Here is a 16005-nt window from a genome sequence, read left to right on the forward strand (position 1 = left end):
TGTCTGGTTGGTTGAGAGATGCCGGACGTCCGTAGACTTCGGACGTCCGGTGAAAGTTGGACCTTTTAGCTTGGAAACCTACTACCACTTTTGCACAAGTTAGAGGAAGAATTTATGAGATGGTATGAGAGGTAATTTTGTGGTTTTGAGCAAGTTCTTTCGCGAAAACCATCGATCCCCTCTTAATAGTGCGGGATCCCTACACTCAAGAGCAAAACTGAAAACAAGGAGCCGAAGCTTTTTATCTTTGTCTTGTGTCTCTGCTCTTGGGTGATATATGTTGCTATGTCCTTAGTCATGATCCACACACACATAGCCCTTGGGACATAATCCTGAGAAATACTCGATAAACATGATTAGTCTCAATATGCATGTTGTCATCAACATCAAAATACGATTAAGGGCATGATTGCACTTTCAATGGAAGATATCGCCATCTCTCGGTTGTTATGTTGACAATGAAAGTATAACGCTCAAAATATTATTCATATCTATTTCAAAACTGAGCTCTGGCACCTCTACAAATCCCTGCTTCCCTCTGCGAAGGGCCTATCTATTTACTTTTATGTTGAGTCATCATCTTCTTATTAAAAAGCACCAGTTGGAGAGCACCGCTGTCATTTGCATGTATTACTATTAGTTTACGTTGAGTATGACTTGACTGGATCTCTTTTACCATGAATTACAATGTCTAGTCAGTCCTTGATCTTTAAAGGTGCTCTGCATTTATGTTTTGCGGTCTCAGAAAGGGCTAGCGAGATACCATCTTGTTATATCATATTATGATTGTTTTGAGAAAGTGTTGTCATCCGAGATTTATTATTATTGCTCGCTAGTTGATTATGACATTTATATGAGTAAACATGAGACCTAAATGTTATTGTGAATATGGTTAGTTCATAATCATTGCTGAAAACTTCAATGCTGGCTTTACATATTTACAACAACAAGAGCAAACAAAGTTTGTAAAAGTTTTTATTTACCACTTTCAGTTTATCAACTGAATTGCTTGAGGACAAGCAAAGGTTTAAGCTTGGGGGAGTTAATACGTCTCCGTCGTATCTACTTTTCCAAACACTTTTGCCCTTGTTTTGGACTCTAACTTGCATGATTTGGATGGAACTAACCTGGACGGACGCTGTTTTCAGCAGAATTGCCATGGTGTTATTTTTGTATAGAAATAAAGTTCTCGGAATGACCTGAAAATCAACGGAGTATTATTTTGGAATATATAATGAATATTGGAAGGAAGATCCACGTCAGGGGGTGCCCCACCTGTCCACGAGGGTGGGGGCGCGCCTGCCCCCCTGGGCGCCCCCTGCCTCGTGGGCCCCCTGACGCTCCACCAACCTCAACCTGGACTCCATATATTCACTTTCGGGGAGAAAAAACCAGGAGAGAAGGATTCATCGCGTTTTACGATACGGAGCCGCCGCCAAACCCTAAACTCTCTCGGGAGGGCTGATCTGGAGTCCGTTTGGGGCTCCAGAGAGGGGGATTCGTCGCCATCGTCATCATCAACCATCCTCCATCACCAATTTCATGATGCTCACCGCCGTGTGTGAGTAATTCCATCGTAGGCTTGCTGGACGGTGATGGGTTGGATGAGATTTATCATGTAATCGAGTTAGTTTTGTTAGGGTTTGATCTGTAGTATCCACTATGTTCTGAGATTGATGTTGCTATGACTTTGCTATGCTTAATGCTTGTCACTAGGGCCCGAGTGTCATGATTTCAGATCTGAACCTATTATGTTTTCATCAATATATGAGAGTTCTTGATCCTATCTTGCAAGTCTATAGTCACCTATTATGTGTTATGATCCGTTAACCCCGAAGTGACAATAATCAGGATACTTACCGGTGATGACCGTAGTTTGAGGAGTTCATGTATTCACTATATGTTAATGCTTTGTTCCGGTACTCTATTAAAAGGAGGCCTTAATATCCCTTAGTTTCCGCTAGGACCCCGCTGCCACGGGAGGTAGGACAAAAGATGTCATGCAAGTTCTTTTCCATAAGCACGTATGACTATATTCGGAATACATGCCTACATTACATTGATGAACTGGAGCTAGTTCTGTGTCATCCTAGGTTATGACTGTTGCATGACGAACCGCATCCGGCATAATTCTCCATCACCGCTCCATTGCCTATGAGCTTTCCATATATTGTTCTTCGCTTATTTACTTTTCCGTTGTTATTGTTATCATCACTACAAAATACCAAAAACATTACTTTTGCTACCGTTACTTTTGCTATCTTTACCACTACTATCATATTACTTTGCTACTAAATACCTTGCTACAAATATTAAGTTTCTAGGTGTGGTTGAATTGACAACTCAGCTACTAATACTTGAGAATATTCTTTGGCTCCCCTTGTGTCGAATCAATAAAGTTGGGTTGAATACTCTACCCTCAAAAACTATTGCGACCCCCTATACTTGTGGGTTATTAGTTCTACCGACGTGCTTCGCACACAGGTGGCTAGTGGGTGTCTGTTTCTCCAGCTTTAGTTGAATAGGATTAATTGAACAGGGTTCTTTCTGAAGATCAAAAAGCAATCACTATACCGCGTTGTGGTTTTTGATGAGTAGGTAAGAACGGTTCTTGCTCAGCCCGTAGCAGCCACGTAAAACTTGCAAAAACAAAGTAGAGAACGTCTAACTTGTTTTTGCAGGGCATGTTGTGATGTGATATGGTCAAGACATGATGCTAAATTTTGTTGTATGAGATGATCATGTTTTGTAACACAGTTATCGGCAACTGGCAGGAGCCATATGGTTGTCGCTTTATTGTATGAAATGCATTCGCCATGTAATTGCTTTACTTTATTAGGAAGCGGTAGCGATAGTCGTAGAAGCAATAGTTGGTGAGACGACAATGATGCTTCGATGGAGATCAAGGTGTCAAGCCGGTGACGATGGTGATCATGACGGTGCTTTGGAGACGGAGATCAAAGGCACAAGATGATGATGGCCATATCATATCAGTTATATTGATTGCATGTGATGTTTTATCCTTTATGCATCTTATTTTACTTAGTTCGGTGGTAGCATTATAAGATGATCTCTCACTAAATTTCAAGGTATAAGTGTTCTCCCTGAGTATGCACCGTTGCTACAGTTCGTCGTGCCGAGACAACACGTGATGATCGGGTGTGATAAGCTCTACGTTCACATACAACGGGTGCAAGCCAGTTTTGCACACGCGGAATACTCGGGTTAAACTTGACGAGCCTAGCATATGCAGATATGGCCTCGAAACACTAGAGACCGAAAGGTCGAGCGTGAATCATATAGTAGATATGATTTACATAGTGATGTTCATCATTGGAAACTACTCCATCTCACGTGATGATCGGACATGGTATAGTTGATATGGATCACGTGATCACTTAGATGATTAGAGAGATGTCTATCTAAGTGGGAGTTCTTAAGTAATTTGATTAATTGAACTTTAATTTATCATGAACTTAGTACCTGATAGTATTTTGCATGTCTATGTTGTTGTAGATAGATGGCCCGTGTTTTTGTTCCGTTGAATTTTAATGCATTCCTAGAGAAAGCTAAGTTGAAATATGATGGTAGCAACTACACAGACTGGGTCCATAACTTGAGGATTATCCTCATTGCTGCACAGAATAATTACATCCTGGAAGTACTGCTAGGTGACAAACCCGCTGCAGGAGCAACGCTAGATGTTATGAACACTTGGCAGAGCAAAGGTGATGACTACTCGATAGTTCAGTGTGCCATGCTTTACGGCATAGAACCAGGACTTCAACGATGTTTTGAACTTCATGGAGCATATGAGATGTTTCAGGAGTTGAAGTTAATATTTCATGCAAATGCCCGGATTGAGAGATATGAAGTCTCCAATAAGTTCTACAGCTGCAAGATGGAGGAGAATAGTTCTGTCAGTGAACATATACTCAGAATGTCTGGGTACCACAACCACTTGACTCAACTAGGAGTTAATCTTCCTAATGATAGTGTCATTGACAGAGTTCTTCAATCACTGCCACCAAGCTACAAGAGCTTCTTGGTGAACTATAATATGCAAGGGATGGATAAGACGATTCCTGAGCTCTTCGCAATGCTAAAGGCTGCGGAGGTAAAAATCAAGAAGGAGCATCAAGTGTTGATGGTCAACAAGACCACCAGTTTCAAGAAAAAGGGTAAAGGGAAGAAGGGGAACTTCAAGAAGAATAGCAAGCAGTTGCTGCTCAAGTGAAGAAACCCAAGTACGGACCTAAGCCTGAGACTGAGTGCTTCTACTGCAAAGGAACTGGTCACTGGAAGCGGAACTGCCCCAAGTATTTGGCGGAGAAGAAGGATGGCAAAGTGAAAGGTATATTTGATATACATGTTATTGATGTGTACCTTACTAATGCTCGCAGTAGTGCCTGGGTATTTGATATTGGTTCAGTTGCTAACATTTGCAACTCGAAACAGGGGCTACGGATTAAGTGAAGATTGGCTAAGGACGAGGTGACGATGCACGTGGGAAATGGTTCCAAAGTCGATGTGATCGCCGTTGGCACGCTACCTCTACATCTACCTTCGGGATTAGTTTTAGACCTAAATAATTATTATTTGGTGCCAGCGTTGAGCATGAACATTATATCTGGATCTTGTTTGATGCGAGATGGTTATTCATTTAAATCAGAGAATAATGGTTGTTCTATTTATGTGAGTAATATCTTTTATGGTCATGCACCCCTGATGAGTGTTCTATTTTTACTAAATCTTGATAGTAGTGATACACATGTTCATAGTATTGAAGCCAAAAGATGCAGAGTTGATAATGATAGTGCAACTTATTTGTGGCACTGTCCATTTAGTTCATATTGGTGTAAAGCGCATGAAGAAACTCCATTCTGATAGACTTCTGGAATCACTTGATTATGAATCACTTGGTACTTGCGAACCATGCCTCATGGGCAAGATGACTAAAACTCCGTTCTCCAGAACAATGGAGCGAGCAACAGAGTTATTGGAAATCATACATAGTGATGTATGTGGTCCAATGAACATTGAAGCTCGCGGCGGATATCGTTATTTTCTCACCTTCACAGATGATTTGAGCAGATATGGGTATATCTACTTAATGAAACATAAGTCTGAAACCTTTGAAAAGTTCAAAGAATTTCAGAGTGAAGTGGAAAATCATCGTAACAAGAAAATCAAGTTTCTGTGATCTGATCGTGGAGGCGAATATTTGAGTTATAAGTTTGGACTTCATTTGAAACAATGAAGAATAGTTTCGCAACTCACGCCACCTGGAACACCACAGCGTAATGGTGTGTCTGAATGTCGTAATCATACTTTACTAGATATGGTGCGATCTATGATGTCTCTCACTGATTTACCGCTATCATTTTGGAGTTGTGCTTTAGAGACAGCTGCATTCACGTTAAATAGGGCACCATCTAAATCTGTCGAGATGACACCTTATGAACTGTGGTTTGGCAAGAAACCCAAGTTGTCGTTTATTAAAGTTTGGGGCTGCGATGCTTATGTGAAAAAGCTTCAACCTGATAAGCTCGAACCCAAATCGGAGAAATGTGTCTTCACAGGATACCCAAAGGAGACTGTTGGGTATACCTTCTATCACAGACCCGAAGGCAAGATATTCGTTGCTAAGAATGGATCCTTTCTATAGAAGGAGTTTCTCTCGAAAGAAGTGAGTGGAAGGAAAGTAGAACTTGACGAGGTAATTGTACCTTCTCCCTTATTGGAAAGTAGTTCATCACTGAAATCAGTTCCGGTGATTCCTACATCAGTAAGTGAGGAAGCTAGTGATGATGATCATGAAACTTCTGATCAAGTTACTACTGAACCTCGTAGGTCAACCAAAGTAAGATCCACACCAGAGTGGTATGGTAATCCTGTTCTGGAAGTCATGTTACTTGACCATGACAAACCTACGAACTATGAGGAAGCGATGATGAGCCCAGATTCGACAAAATGGCTTGAAGCCGTGAAATCTGAGATGGGATCCATGTATGAGAACAAAGTGTGGACTTTGGTTGACTTGCCCGATGATCGGAAGGCCATAGAGAATAAATGGATCTTCAAGAAGAAGACTGACGCTGAAGCTAACGTTACTGTCTACAAAGCTCGACTTGTTGCGAAAGGTTTTCGACAAGTTCAAGGAGTTGACTATGATGAGACTTTCTCACCCGTAGCGATGCTTAAGTCTGTCCGAATCATGTTAGCAATTGCCGCATTTTATGATTATGAAATTTGGCAAATGGATGTCAAAACTGCATTCCTTAATGGATACCTTAAAGAGGAGTTGTATATGATACAACCAGAAGGTTTTGTCGATCCAAAAGGTACTAACAAAGTGTGCAACCTCTAGCAATCCAATTATGGACTGGTGTAAGCCTCTCGGAGTTGGAATATACGCTTTGATAGTGTGATCAAAGCATATGGTTTTATACAGACTTTTGGAGAAGCCTGTATTTACAAGAAAGTGAGTGGGAGCTCCGTAGCATTTCTGATATTATATGTAGATGACATATTGTTGATCAGAAATGATACTAAATTTCTGAATATCATAAAAGGATACTTGAATAAGAATTTTTCAATGAAAGACCTCGGTGAAGCTGCTTATATATTGGGCATCAAGATCTATAGAGATAGGTCAATACACTTGATTGGACTTTCACAAAGCACATACCTTGATAAAGTTTTGAAGAAGTTCAAAATGGATCAGGCAAAGAAAGGGTTCTTGCTTGTATTACAAGGTGTGAAGTTGAGTTAGACTCAATGCCCGACCACTGCAGAAGATAGAGAGAAAATGAAAGGTGTTCCCTATGCTTCAGCCATAGGCTCTTCATGTATGCAATGTTGTGTACCAGACCTGATGTGTGCCTTGCTATAAGTTTAGCTGGGAGGTAGCAAAGTAATCCAGAAGTGGATCACTGGACAGTGGCCAAGAACATCCTAAAATACCTAAAAAGGACTAAGGATATGTTTCTCGTATATGGAGGTGACAAAGAGATCATCGTAAATGGTTACATCGATGCAAGCTTTGACACTGATCCGGATGACTCTAAGTCACAAACCAGATACGTGTTTTTATTAAATGGTGGAGCTGTCAGTTGGTGCAGTTCCAAGCAGAGCGTTGTGGCGGGATCTACGTGTGAAGTGGAATACATATATGCTTCGAAAGTAGCAAATGAAGGAGTCTGGATGAAGGAGTTCATATCCGATCTAGGTGTCATACCTAGTGCATCGGGTCCAGTGAAAATCTTTTGTGACCATACTGGTGCAATTGCCTTGGCAAAGGAATCCAGATTTCACAAGAGAACCAAGCACATCAAGAGACGCTTCAATTCCATTCGCGATCAAGTCAAGGAGGGAGACATAGAGATTTGCAAGATACATACAGATCTGAATGTTGCAGACCCATCGACTAAGCCTCTCTCATGAGCAAAACATGATCAGCACCAAGACTCCATGGGTGTTAGAATCATTACAATGTAATCTAGATTATTGACTCTAGTACAAATGGGAGACTGAAGGAAATATGCCCTAGAGGCAATAATAAAGTTGTTATTTATATTTCCTTATATCATGATAAATTTTTATTATTCATGCTATAATTGTATTAACCGGAAACTAAGTACATGTGCGAATACATAGACAAACAAAGTGTCACTAGTTTGCCTCTACTTAACTAGCTTGTTGAACCAATGATGGTTATGTTTCCTAACCATAGACATGAGTTGTCATTTGATTAACGGGATCACATCATTAGAGAATGATGTGATTGACTTGACCCATCCATTAGCTTAGCACGATGATCATTTAGTTTGTTGCTATTGCTTTCTCCATAACTATACATGTTCCTATGACTATGAGATCATGCAACTCGCTAATACCGGAGGAACACTTTGTGTGCTATCAAACGGCATGACATAACTGGGTGATTATAAAGGAGCTCTACAGGTGTCTCCGGTGGTGTTTGTTGAGTCGTCATGGATCAAGATTAGGATTTGTCACTCCGATTGTCGGAGAGGTATCTCTGGCCCCTCTCGGTAATGTACATCACTATAAGCCTTACAAGCAATGTAGCTAATGAGTTAGTTACATGATGTAGCATTACGGAACAAGTAAAGAGACTTGCCAGTAACTACATTGAACTAGGTATTGAGGTACCGCCGATCGAATCTCAGGCAAGTAACATACCGATGACAAAGGGAACAACGTATATCGTTATGCGGTTTGACCGATAAAGATCTTCGTAGAATATGTAGGAACCAATATGAGCATCCAGGTTCCGCTATTGGTTATTGACCGGAGACATGTCTCGGTCATGTCTACATAGTTCTCGAACCCGTAGGGTTCGCACGCTTAACGTTCGGTGACGAACGGTATTACGAGTTTATGTGTTTTGATGTACCGAAGGTAGTTCGGAGTCCCGGATTTGATCACGGACATGACGAGGAGTCTTGAAATGGTCGAGATGTAAAAGATCGATATATTGGAAGCCTATGTTTGGACATCAGAATGGTTCTAGGTGAAAACGGGAGTATACTGGAGCACCAGGAGGTTACCGGAACCCCCCGGGAGGTGTATGGGCCTTATTGGGACTTAGTGGAAGAGAGGGGAAAGAAGAAAAGGAGGGGCACCCCCCAAGCCCAATCCGAATTGGGAGGGGGCCGGCCCCCCTTTTCTTCCTTCTTCCCTCTCCTTCCTTCTCTCCTAAAACCGACAAGGCAAGGGGGAATCCTACTCCTGGTGGGAGTAGGACTCCCCTTGGGGCGCGCCTAGGAAGCCGGCCCCCTCCTCCTCCTCCAATCCTTTATATACGGGGGAGGGGGCACCCCATAGACACACAAGTTGATCATTGATCTTTTAGCCGTGTGCGGTGCCCCCCTCTACCATAATCCACCTCGGTTATATCGTAGCGGTGCTTAGGTGAAGCCCAGTTCAGGTAGCAACATCATCACCGTCATCACGCCGTCGTGCTGAAGAAGCTCTCCCCCGAAGCTCTACTGGATCGTGAGTTCGTGGGACGTCACCAAGCCAAACGTGTGCAGATCGCGGAGGTGCCGTACCTTCGGTACTAGATCGGTCGATCGTGAAGACGTACGACTACATCAACCGCGTTGTCATAACGCTTCCGCTTACGGTCTATGAGGGTACGTAGATGATACTCTCCCCTCTCGTTGCTGTGCATCACCATAATCTTGCGTGTGCGTAGGAAATATTTTGAAATTACTGCGTTCCCCAACACGAACGTGCCGACGGGCATGCTGGTCGCGGACGAGGTGGAGGTAGTGGCCGCGTTGCACAAATGGTATCACCCACCATATAGACGCTGCCATGGCCGGAGCATTACAAGGCTCCATACTTCTACACCGTGAAACAGCTGGGTAGTCAGTCCATGACAGCCGCAACCGTGCCGTTCATCGTCGACGTCAACGCAGCGCTGCTGCTCTTCTTGGAGTGATCCTCATTGCAGCTTGTCCGGGCACTGACGACGGGCGGGGAGCAGATGGGTGATGGCACGCTGTTCGCGTGTATGCCTAAGGATGGCAATTTTATCCATGGACATGGATATCCATGGATATCCGACCCGAACCGACCCGAATCCATTGGAAGCCTATGTTTGGATATGCTTTTGTGTCCATGGGCGGCGCCCAAACCCGACCCGATTGTTCGTGGATAGGGCATGGATATAATCTTGTACCCATGGATATACCCAAACCCGACCCGATAGTATGACTTAATGGGGAAAATATGCTATCCCTGCCCCACGGTCATATGTCCCACAACAATTTTACACTTTTTTTTATCTAAAACATGCATAAGAAATTACACAATCCCCATCGTAACTTTTTTAGTTGACATTCAATCCCCTCTGTAACATAATCCAACACCCCTTCCCTTATTTTTACCTCCTCCTTAAATGACTCGTCATTCTCATCTGTTAGAAAAATACTAAATGATCTTAGGTTGTTAGTGGATGTTGATTTACCATAAGTGAAGCCTAGCCTACCACGAGGTGAAGAATGGAAGAGTTTATGTTAATATTGTGTTATGTCTTATTTAAATGTCTCGAGAGGACCCAATGGATATCCAGTGGTTATGGATATCCATCGGATTTGGACATGGACACAATTTTTCACCCATGGATTTTTTCATGGGCGGGCAAAGACTATCTTCATGGACATGGATATGGATTTGAGATTGTTCAACCCGATCCAAACCCGACCCATTGCCATCCTTATGTATGCCTAAAGGAGGGAACTGGCCTACGACAGGGACCGAGAGATGATGGGCATCATTAACGACTGATGCGGCGGAGGAGGTGCCTATGAGGAAGGGTAGGTGGAATACTCGGATCCCACCTAGTATGGCAACTACACCCAGACCAGAATGCAGCATGGCTACACCTAGACAGGCACACAACAAGCCAACACCCAAATGGGCACACAACAGCTGGATTTGGCCGCCGGACGGCATGAGGAGGAGAAAGACGATGGTGAGGACGATGATCCGGATGATCTTGTCGGTGATCCAAAGAAGATGGGTAGAGGAGAAAGCTTCAACGTGTGGAAGAACGAGTTGTTGTGTGATGCGTGGTTGGTCATTGGCCTCGATCCAATCCATGGCACGAAGCAAAAGGGCACAACCTTCTGGAACAACATTCACATATGGTTTCATGAACACAACATTTCACGCCCTACTCCAATGTGGTCATCCGCAGCTGTGAATCAAAGTCTCTCAACCATCGATGGTACACCATCCAAGAGGTAGTCTCGAACTATTGCAGCCACTTGAAGCATCTCATCGCACGGTGGCCTAGCGGTGTGCAAATCCACGAGAAAGTAAGTTCATTTGACTAGATATGCATATTTTTGTTGATCACTAGTCGGGTATGCATAGTATTGTAGCCGGACATGCATAATTTTGTAGTCGGATATGCAAAGTATTGTTGATCACCACCCAGATATGCATACTTTTGTTGATCACTACACGGATATGCAAAGCGTTGTTGGTCACTAGCCGGATATGTATGCATAGGTCTTGATAATGTCTTATTTTATAGTCATCCCATGCATGTATGATGTCTACTACACAACCTTCTTGTAGACGTTGTTGGGCCTCCAAGTGCAGAGGTTTGTAGGACAGTAGCAAATTTCCCTCAAGTGGATGACCTAAGGTTTATCAATCCGTAGGAGGCATAGGATGAAGATGGTCTCTCTCAAGCAACCCTGCAACCAAATAAAAAAGAGTCTCTTGTGTCCCCAACACACCCAATACAATGGTAAATTGTATAGGTGCACTAGTTCGGTGAAGAGATGGTGATACAGGTGGTATATGGATATATATGCGAGGAAGAAGTACGTCGGTGGACCTCCGGGCTGTCCACGAGGCAGGGGGGCGCGCCCCCACCCTCGTGGGCAGCCCGGGACTCTCCTGGTCCAACTCCGATACTCAGTGGGCTTCTTCTGGTCCAAAAATAAGTTTCGTGAAGTTTCAGGTCAATTGGACTCCGTTTGATTTTCCTTTTTTGCGATACTCTAAAACAAGGAAAAAATAGAAACTGGCACTGGGCTCTAGGTTAATAGGTTAGTCCCAAAAATCATATAAAATAGCATATAAATGCATATAAAACATCCAAGGTTGATAATATAATAGCATGGAACAATAAAAAATTATAGATACGTTGGAGACGTATCAACATCCCCAAGCTTAATTCCCGCTCGTCCTCGAGTAGCTAAATGATAAAAACAGATTTTTTGATGTGGAATGCTACCTAACATATTTATCCATGTAATTCTCTTTATTGTGGCAAGGATATTCAGATCCATAAGATTCAAGACAAAAGTTTAATATTGACATAAAAATAATAATACTTCAAGCATACTAACTAAGCAGTTATGTCTTCTCAAAATAACATGGCCAAAGAAAGTTATCCCTACAAAATCATATAGTCTGGCTATGCTCTATCTTCACCACACAAAGTATTTAAATCATGCACAACCCCGATGACAAGCCAAGCAATTGTTTCATGCTTTTGACATTCTCAAAACTTTTTCAATCTTCACGCAATACATGAGCGTGAGCCATGGACATAGCACTTTAGGTGGAATAGAATGGTGGTTGTGGAGAAGACAAAAAGGGAGAAGATAGTCTCACATCAACTAGGCGTATCAACGGGCTATGGAGATGCCCATCAATAGATATAATGTGAGTGAGTAGGGATTGCCATGCAACTGATGCACCAGAGCTATAAGTATATGAAAGCTCAAAAAGAAACTAAGTGGGTGTGCATCCAACTTGCTTGCTCACGAAGACCTTGGGCATTTTGAAGAAGCCCATCATTGGAATATGCAAGCCAAGTTCTATAATGAAAAATTCCCACTAGTATATGAAAGTGATAACATAGGAAGTCTCTATCATGAAGATCATGGTGCTACTTTGAAGCACAAGTGTGGTAAAAGGATAGTAGCATTTCCCCTTCTCTCCTTTTCTCTCATTTTTTTATTTTTTTATTTGGGCCTTCTCTTTTTTATGGCCTCTTTTCTCTTTGGGCTTCTTTGGCCTCTTTTTTTCGCCCGGAGTCTCATCCCAACTTGTGGGGGAATCATAGTCTCCATCATCCTTTCCTCACTGGGACAATGCTCTAATAATGACGATCATCACACTTTTATTTACTTACAACTCAAGAATTGCAATTTGATACTTTGAACATGATATGACTCTATATGAATTCCTCCGGCGGTGTACCGAGATGTGCAATGACTCATGAGTGACATGTATGAAAGAATTATGAATGATGGCTTTGCCACAAATACGATGTCAACTACATGATCATGCATAGCAATACGACAATGATGGAGCGTGTCATAATAAACGGAACGGTGGAAAGTTTCATGGCAATATATCTCAGAATGGCTATGGAAATGCCATAATAGGTCGATATGGTGGCTGTTTTGAGGAAGGTATATGGTGGGTTTAAGGTACCAACGAAAGTTGCGCGATACTAGAGTGGCTAGCAATGGTGGAAGGGTGAGAGTGCGTATAATCCATGGACTCAACATTAGTCATAAAGAACTCACATACTTATTGCAAAAAATTATTAGTTATCGAAACAAAGTACTACGCGCATGCTCCTAGGGGGATAGATTGGTAGGAAAATACCATCGCTCGTCCCCGACCGCCACTCATAAGGTAGACAATCAATAAATAAATCATGCTCCGACTTCATCACATAACGGTACACCATACGTGCATGCTACGGGAATCACAAACTTCAACACAAGTATTTCTCAAATTCACAACTACTCAACTAGCATGACTCTAATATCATCATCTCCATATCTCAAAATAATTATCAAGTATCAAACTTCTCATAGTATTCAATGCACTTCATCTGAAAGTTTTTATTATATCCCTCTTGGATGCCCATCATATTAGGACTAAAATCATAACCAAAGCAAATTACCATGCTGTTCTAAAGACTCTCAAAATAATATAAGTGAAGCATGAGAGTTCATCTATTTCTTCAAAATAAAACCACCGTCGTGCTCTAAGAGATATAAGTGAAACACTAGAGCAAACGACAAACTACTCCAAAAGATATAAGTGAAGCTCAATGAGTAGTCGAATAATTATGTAACTATGTGAAGACTCTCTAACATTTAAGAATTTAAGATCTTGGTATTTTATTCAAACAGCAAGCAAAACAAAAGAAAATAAAATGACGCTCCAAGCAAAACACATATCATGTGGTGAATAAAAATATAGCTCCAAGTAAAGTTACCGATGAACGAAGATGAAAGAGGGGATGCCTTCCGGGGCATCCCCAAGCTTAGGATTTTGGTTGTCCTTGAATATTACCTTGGGGTGCCTTGGGCATCACCAATCTTAGGCTCTTGCCACTCCTTATTCCATAGTCCATCGAATCTTCACCCAAAACTTGAAAACTTGACAACACAAAACTTAACAGAAAACTCGTAAGCTCCGCTAGTATAAGAAAATAAATCACCACTTAGGTACTGTTGTGAACTAATTCTAAATTCATATTGGTGTAATATATACTGTATTCCAACTTCTATATGGTTCATACCCTCCGATACTACTCATACATTCATCAAAATAAGCAAACAACACATAGAAAACAGAATCTGTCAAAAACAGAACAGTCTGTAGTAATCTGAATCAAACATATACTTATGGAAGTCATAAAATTCTAAAATAAATTTCTGGACGTGAGGAATTTATCTATTAATCATCTTCAAAAAGAATTAACTAAATATCACTCTCCAATAAAAACTGGCAGCAATTCTCGTCAGCACTAAAGTTTCTGTTTTTTACAGCATGATCGCAAAGACTTTCCCCAAGTCTTCCCAAAGGTTCTACTTGGCACAAACACTAATTAAAAGCATAAAACCACATCTAAACAGTGGATAGATGAATTATTTATTACTAAAAATGAACAAAAATCAAGGAACAAAAATAAAGTTGGGTTGCCTCCCAACAAGCGCTATCGTTTGACGCCCCTAGCTAGGCCTGATGTTTCAATGATGCTCACATAAAGGATAAGAATTGAAACATAAAGAGAGCATCATGAAGAATATTACTAGCACATTTAAGCCTAACCCACTTCCTATGCATAGGGATTTTGTGAGCAAACAACTTATGGGAACAAGAATCAACTTGCATAGGAAGGTAAAACAAGCATAACTTCATAACTTTAAGCACATAGAGAGTAAACTTGGTATTATTGCAATTCCTACAAGCATATATTCCTCCCTCATAATAATTTTCAGTAGTATAATGAATGAATTCAACAATATAATCAGCACCTAAAGCATTCTTTTCATGATCTACAAGCATAGAAATTTTATTACTCTCCATAGAAGCAAAATTCTTCTCATTCGGAATAGTGGGAGTATCATAAGAGACTTGAATACTATAAATTGTTTCCACATTAAAAGAGTAATTTTCAGAAAAAGGGTAATCATAATCATGGCAAGTTTTATAAATATAATCATCACTACTTTTTATAGCATAAGTATCATCACAATAATAATCATAAGTAGCAACTTTGTTCTCATCATAATCAATTGAAACATCTTCCAAGATAGTGGAATCATTACTAAATAAATTCATGACCTCTCCAAATCCACTTCCATAATTATCATAATAAGATTCAACATCCTCCAAAATAGTGGGATCATTACTTCCTAAAGTTGACACTCTTCCAAACCCACTTTCATCAATATAATCATCATAAGTAGGAGGCATGCTATCATCATTATAAATTTGCATATCAAAACTTGGGAGACTAAAAATATCATATTCATTAAACGTAGCATCCCCAAGCTTGGGAAAAACATTAATTGCAGCAAATATATTCTCAAATATGTCATCCTCATCAAACATAGCTTCCCCAAGCTTGGGCCTTTTCATATCATAAGCATAATCACTCTCATCATTAATAGTATGGATAGCACCAATAGTATAGCAATTATAATTATATTATTCCAAGCAAGTGCCAGAAAGATTTTCAAGATCATAAGAAGTATCATTATCTTCCCAATCATAATCACAACAAGCAATAGGCATAACGAGATCATCATCAAGTGCATCATCTTCCACAATTATATTTTCATGTGGCACAACAGTAATAGGAGCAACATTATTTGGGAGAGATATCTTTTTACCTCTCTTCCTTTTTCTTTTCTTCTTATTCACCACATCATGTGTAGGTTCAATCCTCTTTTTGAAGCTCCTTATTAATGAGATTGGTTGAATAGAATGCTCCTCCTCGTTACCTGATTCATCATAAGAAATAATAGGAGGATATTGGGAAGTCTCTTCCCTTTCGTTAGTATTCTGTTCATCTTATATTTGTTTTCTTTTCTTTATGTAATTGGCAATATAAGGGTTTTCAATGTAATTCACCGCACAATACATATAAATTTCCTCTAGATCAAAATCAAGAAATTTATCGAGATTAAATTTGGG

This window comes from Triticum urartu, chromosome 2, assembly GCF_003073215.2.
Source record: "Triticum urartu cultivar G1812 chromosome 2, Tu2.1, whole genome shotgun sequence".
Lineage (NCBI taxonomy): Eukaryota > Viridiplantae > Streptophyta > Magnoliopsida > Poales > Poaceae > Triticum > Triticum urartu.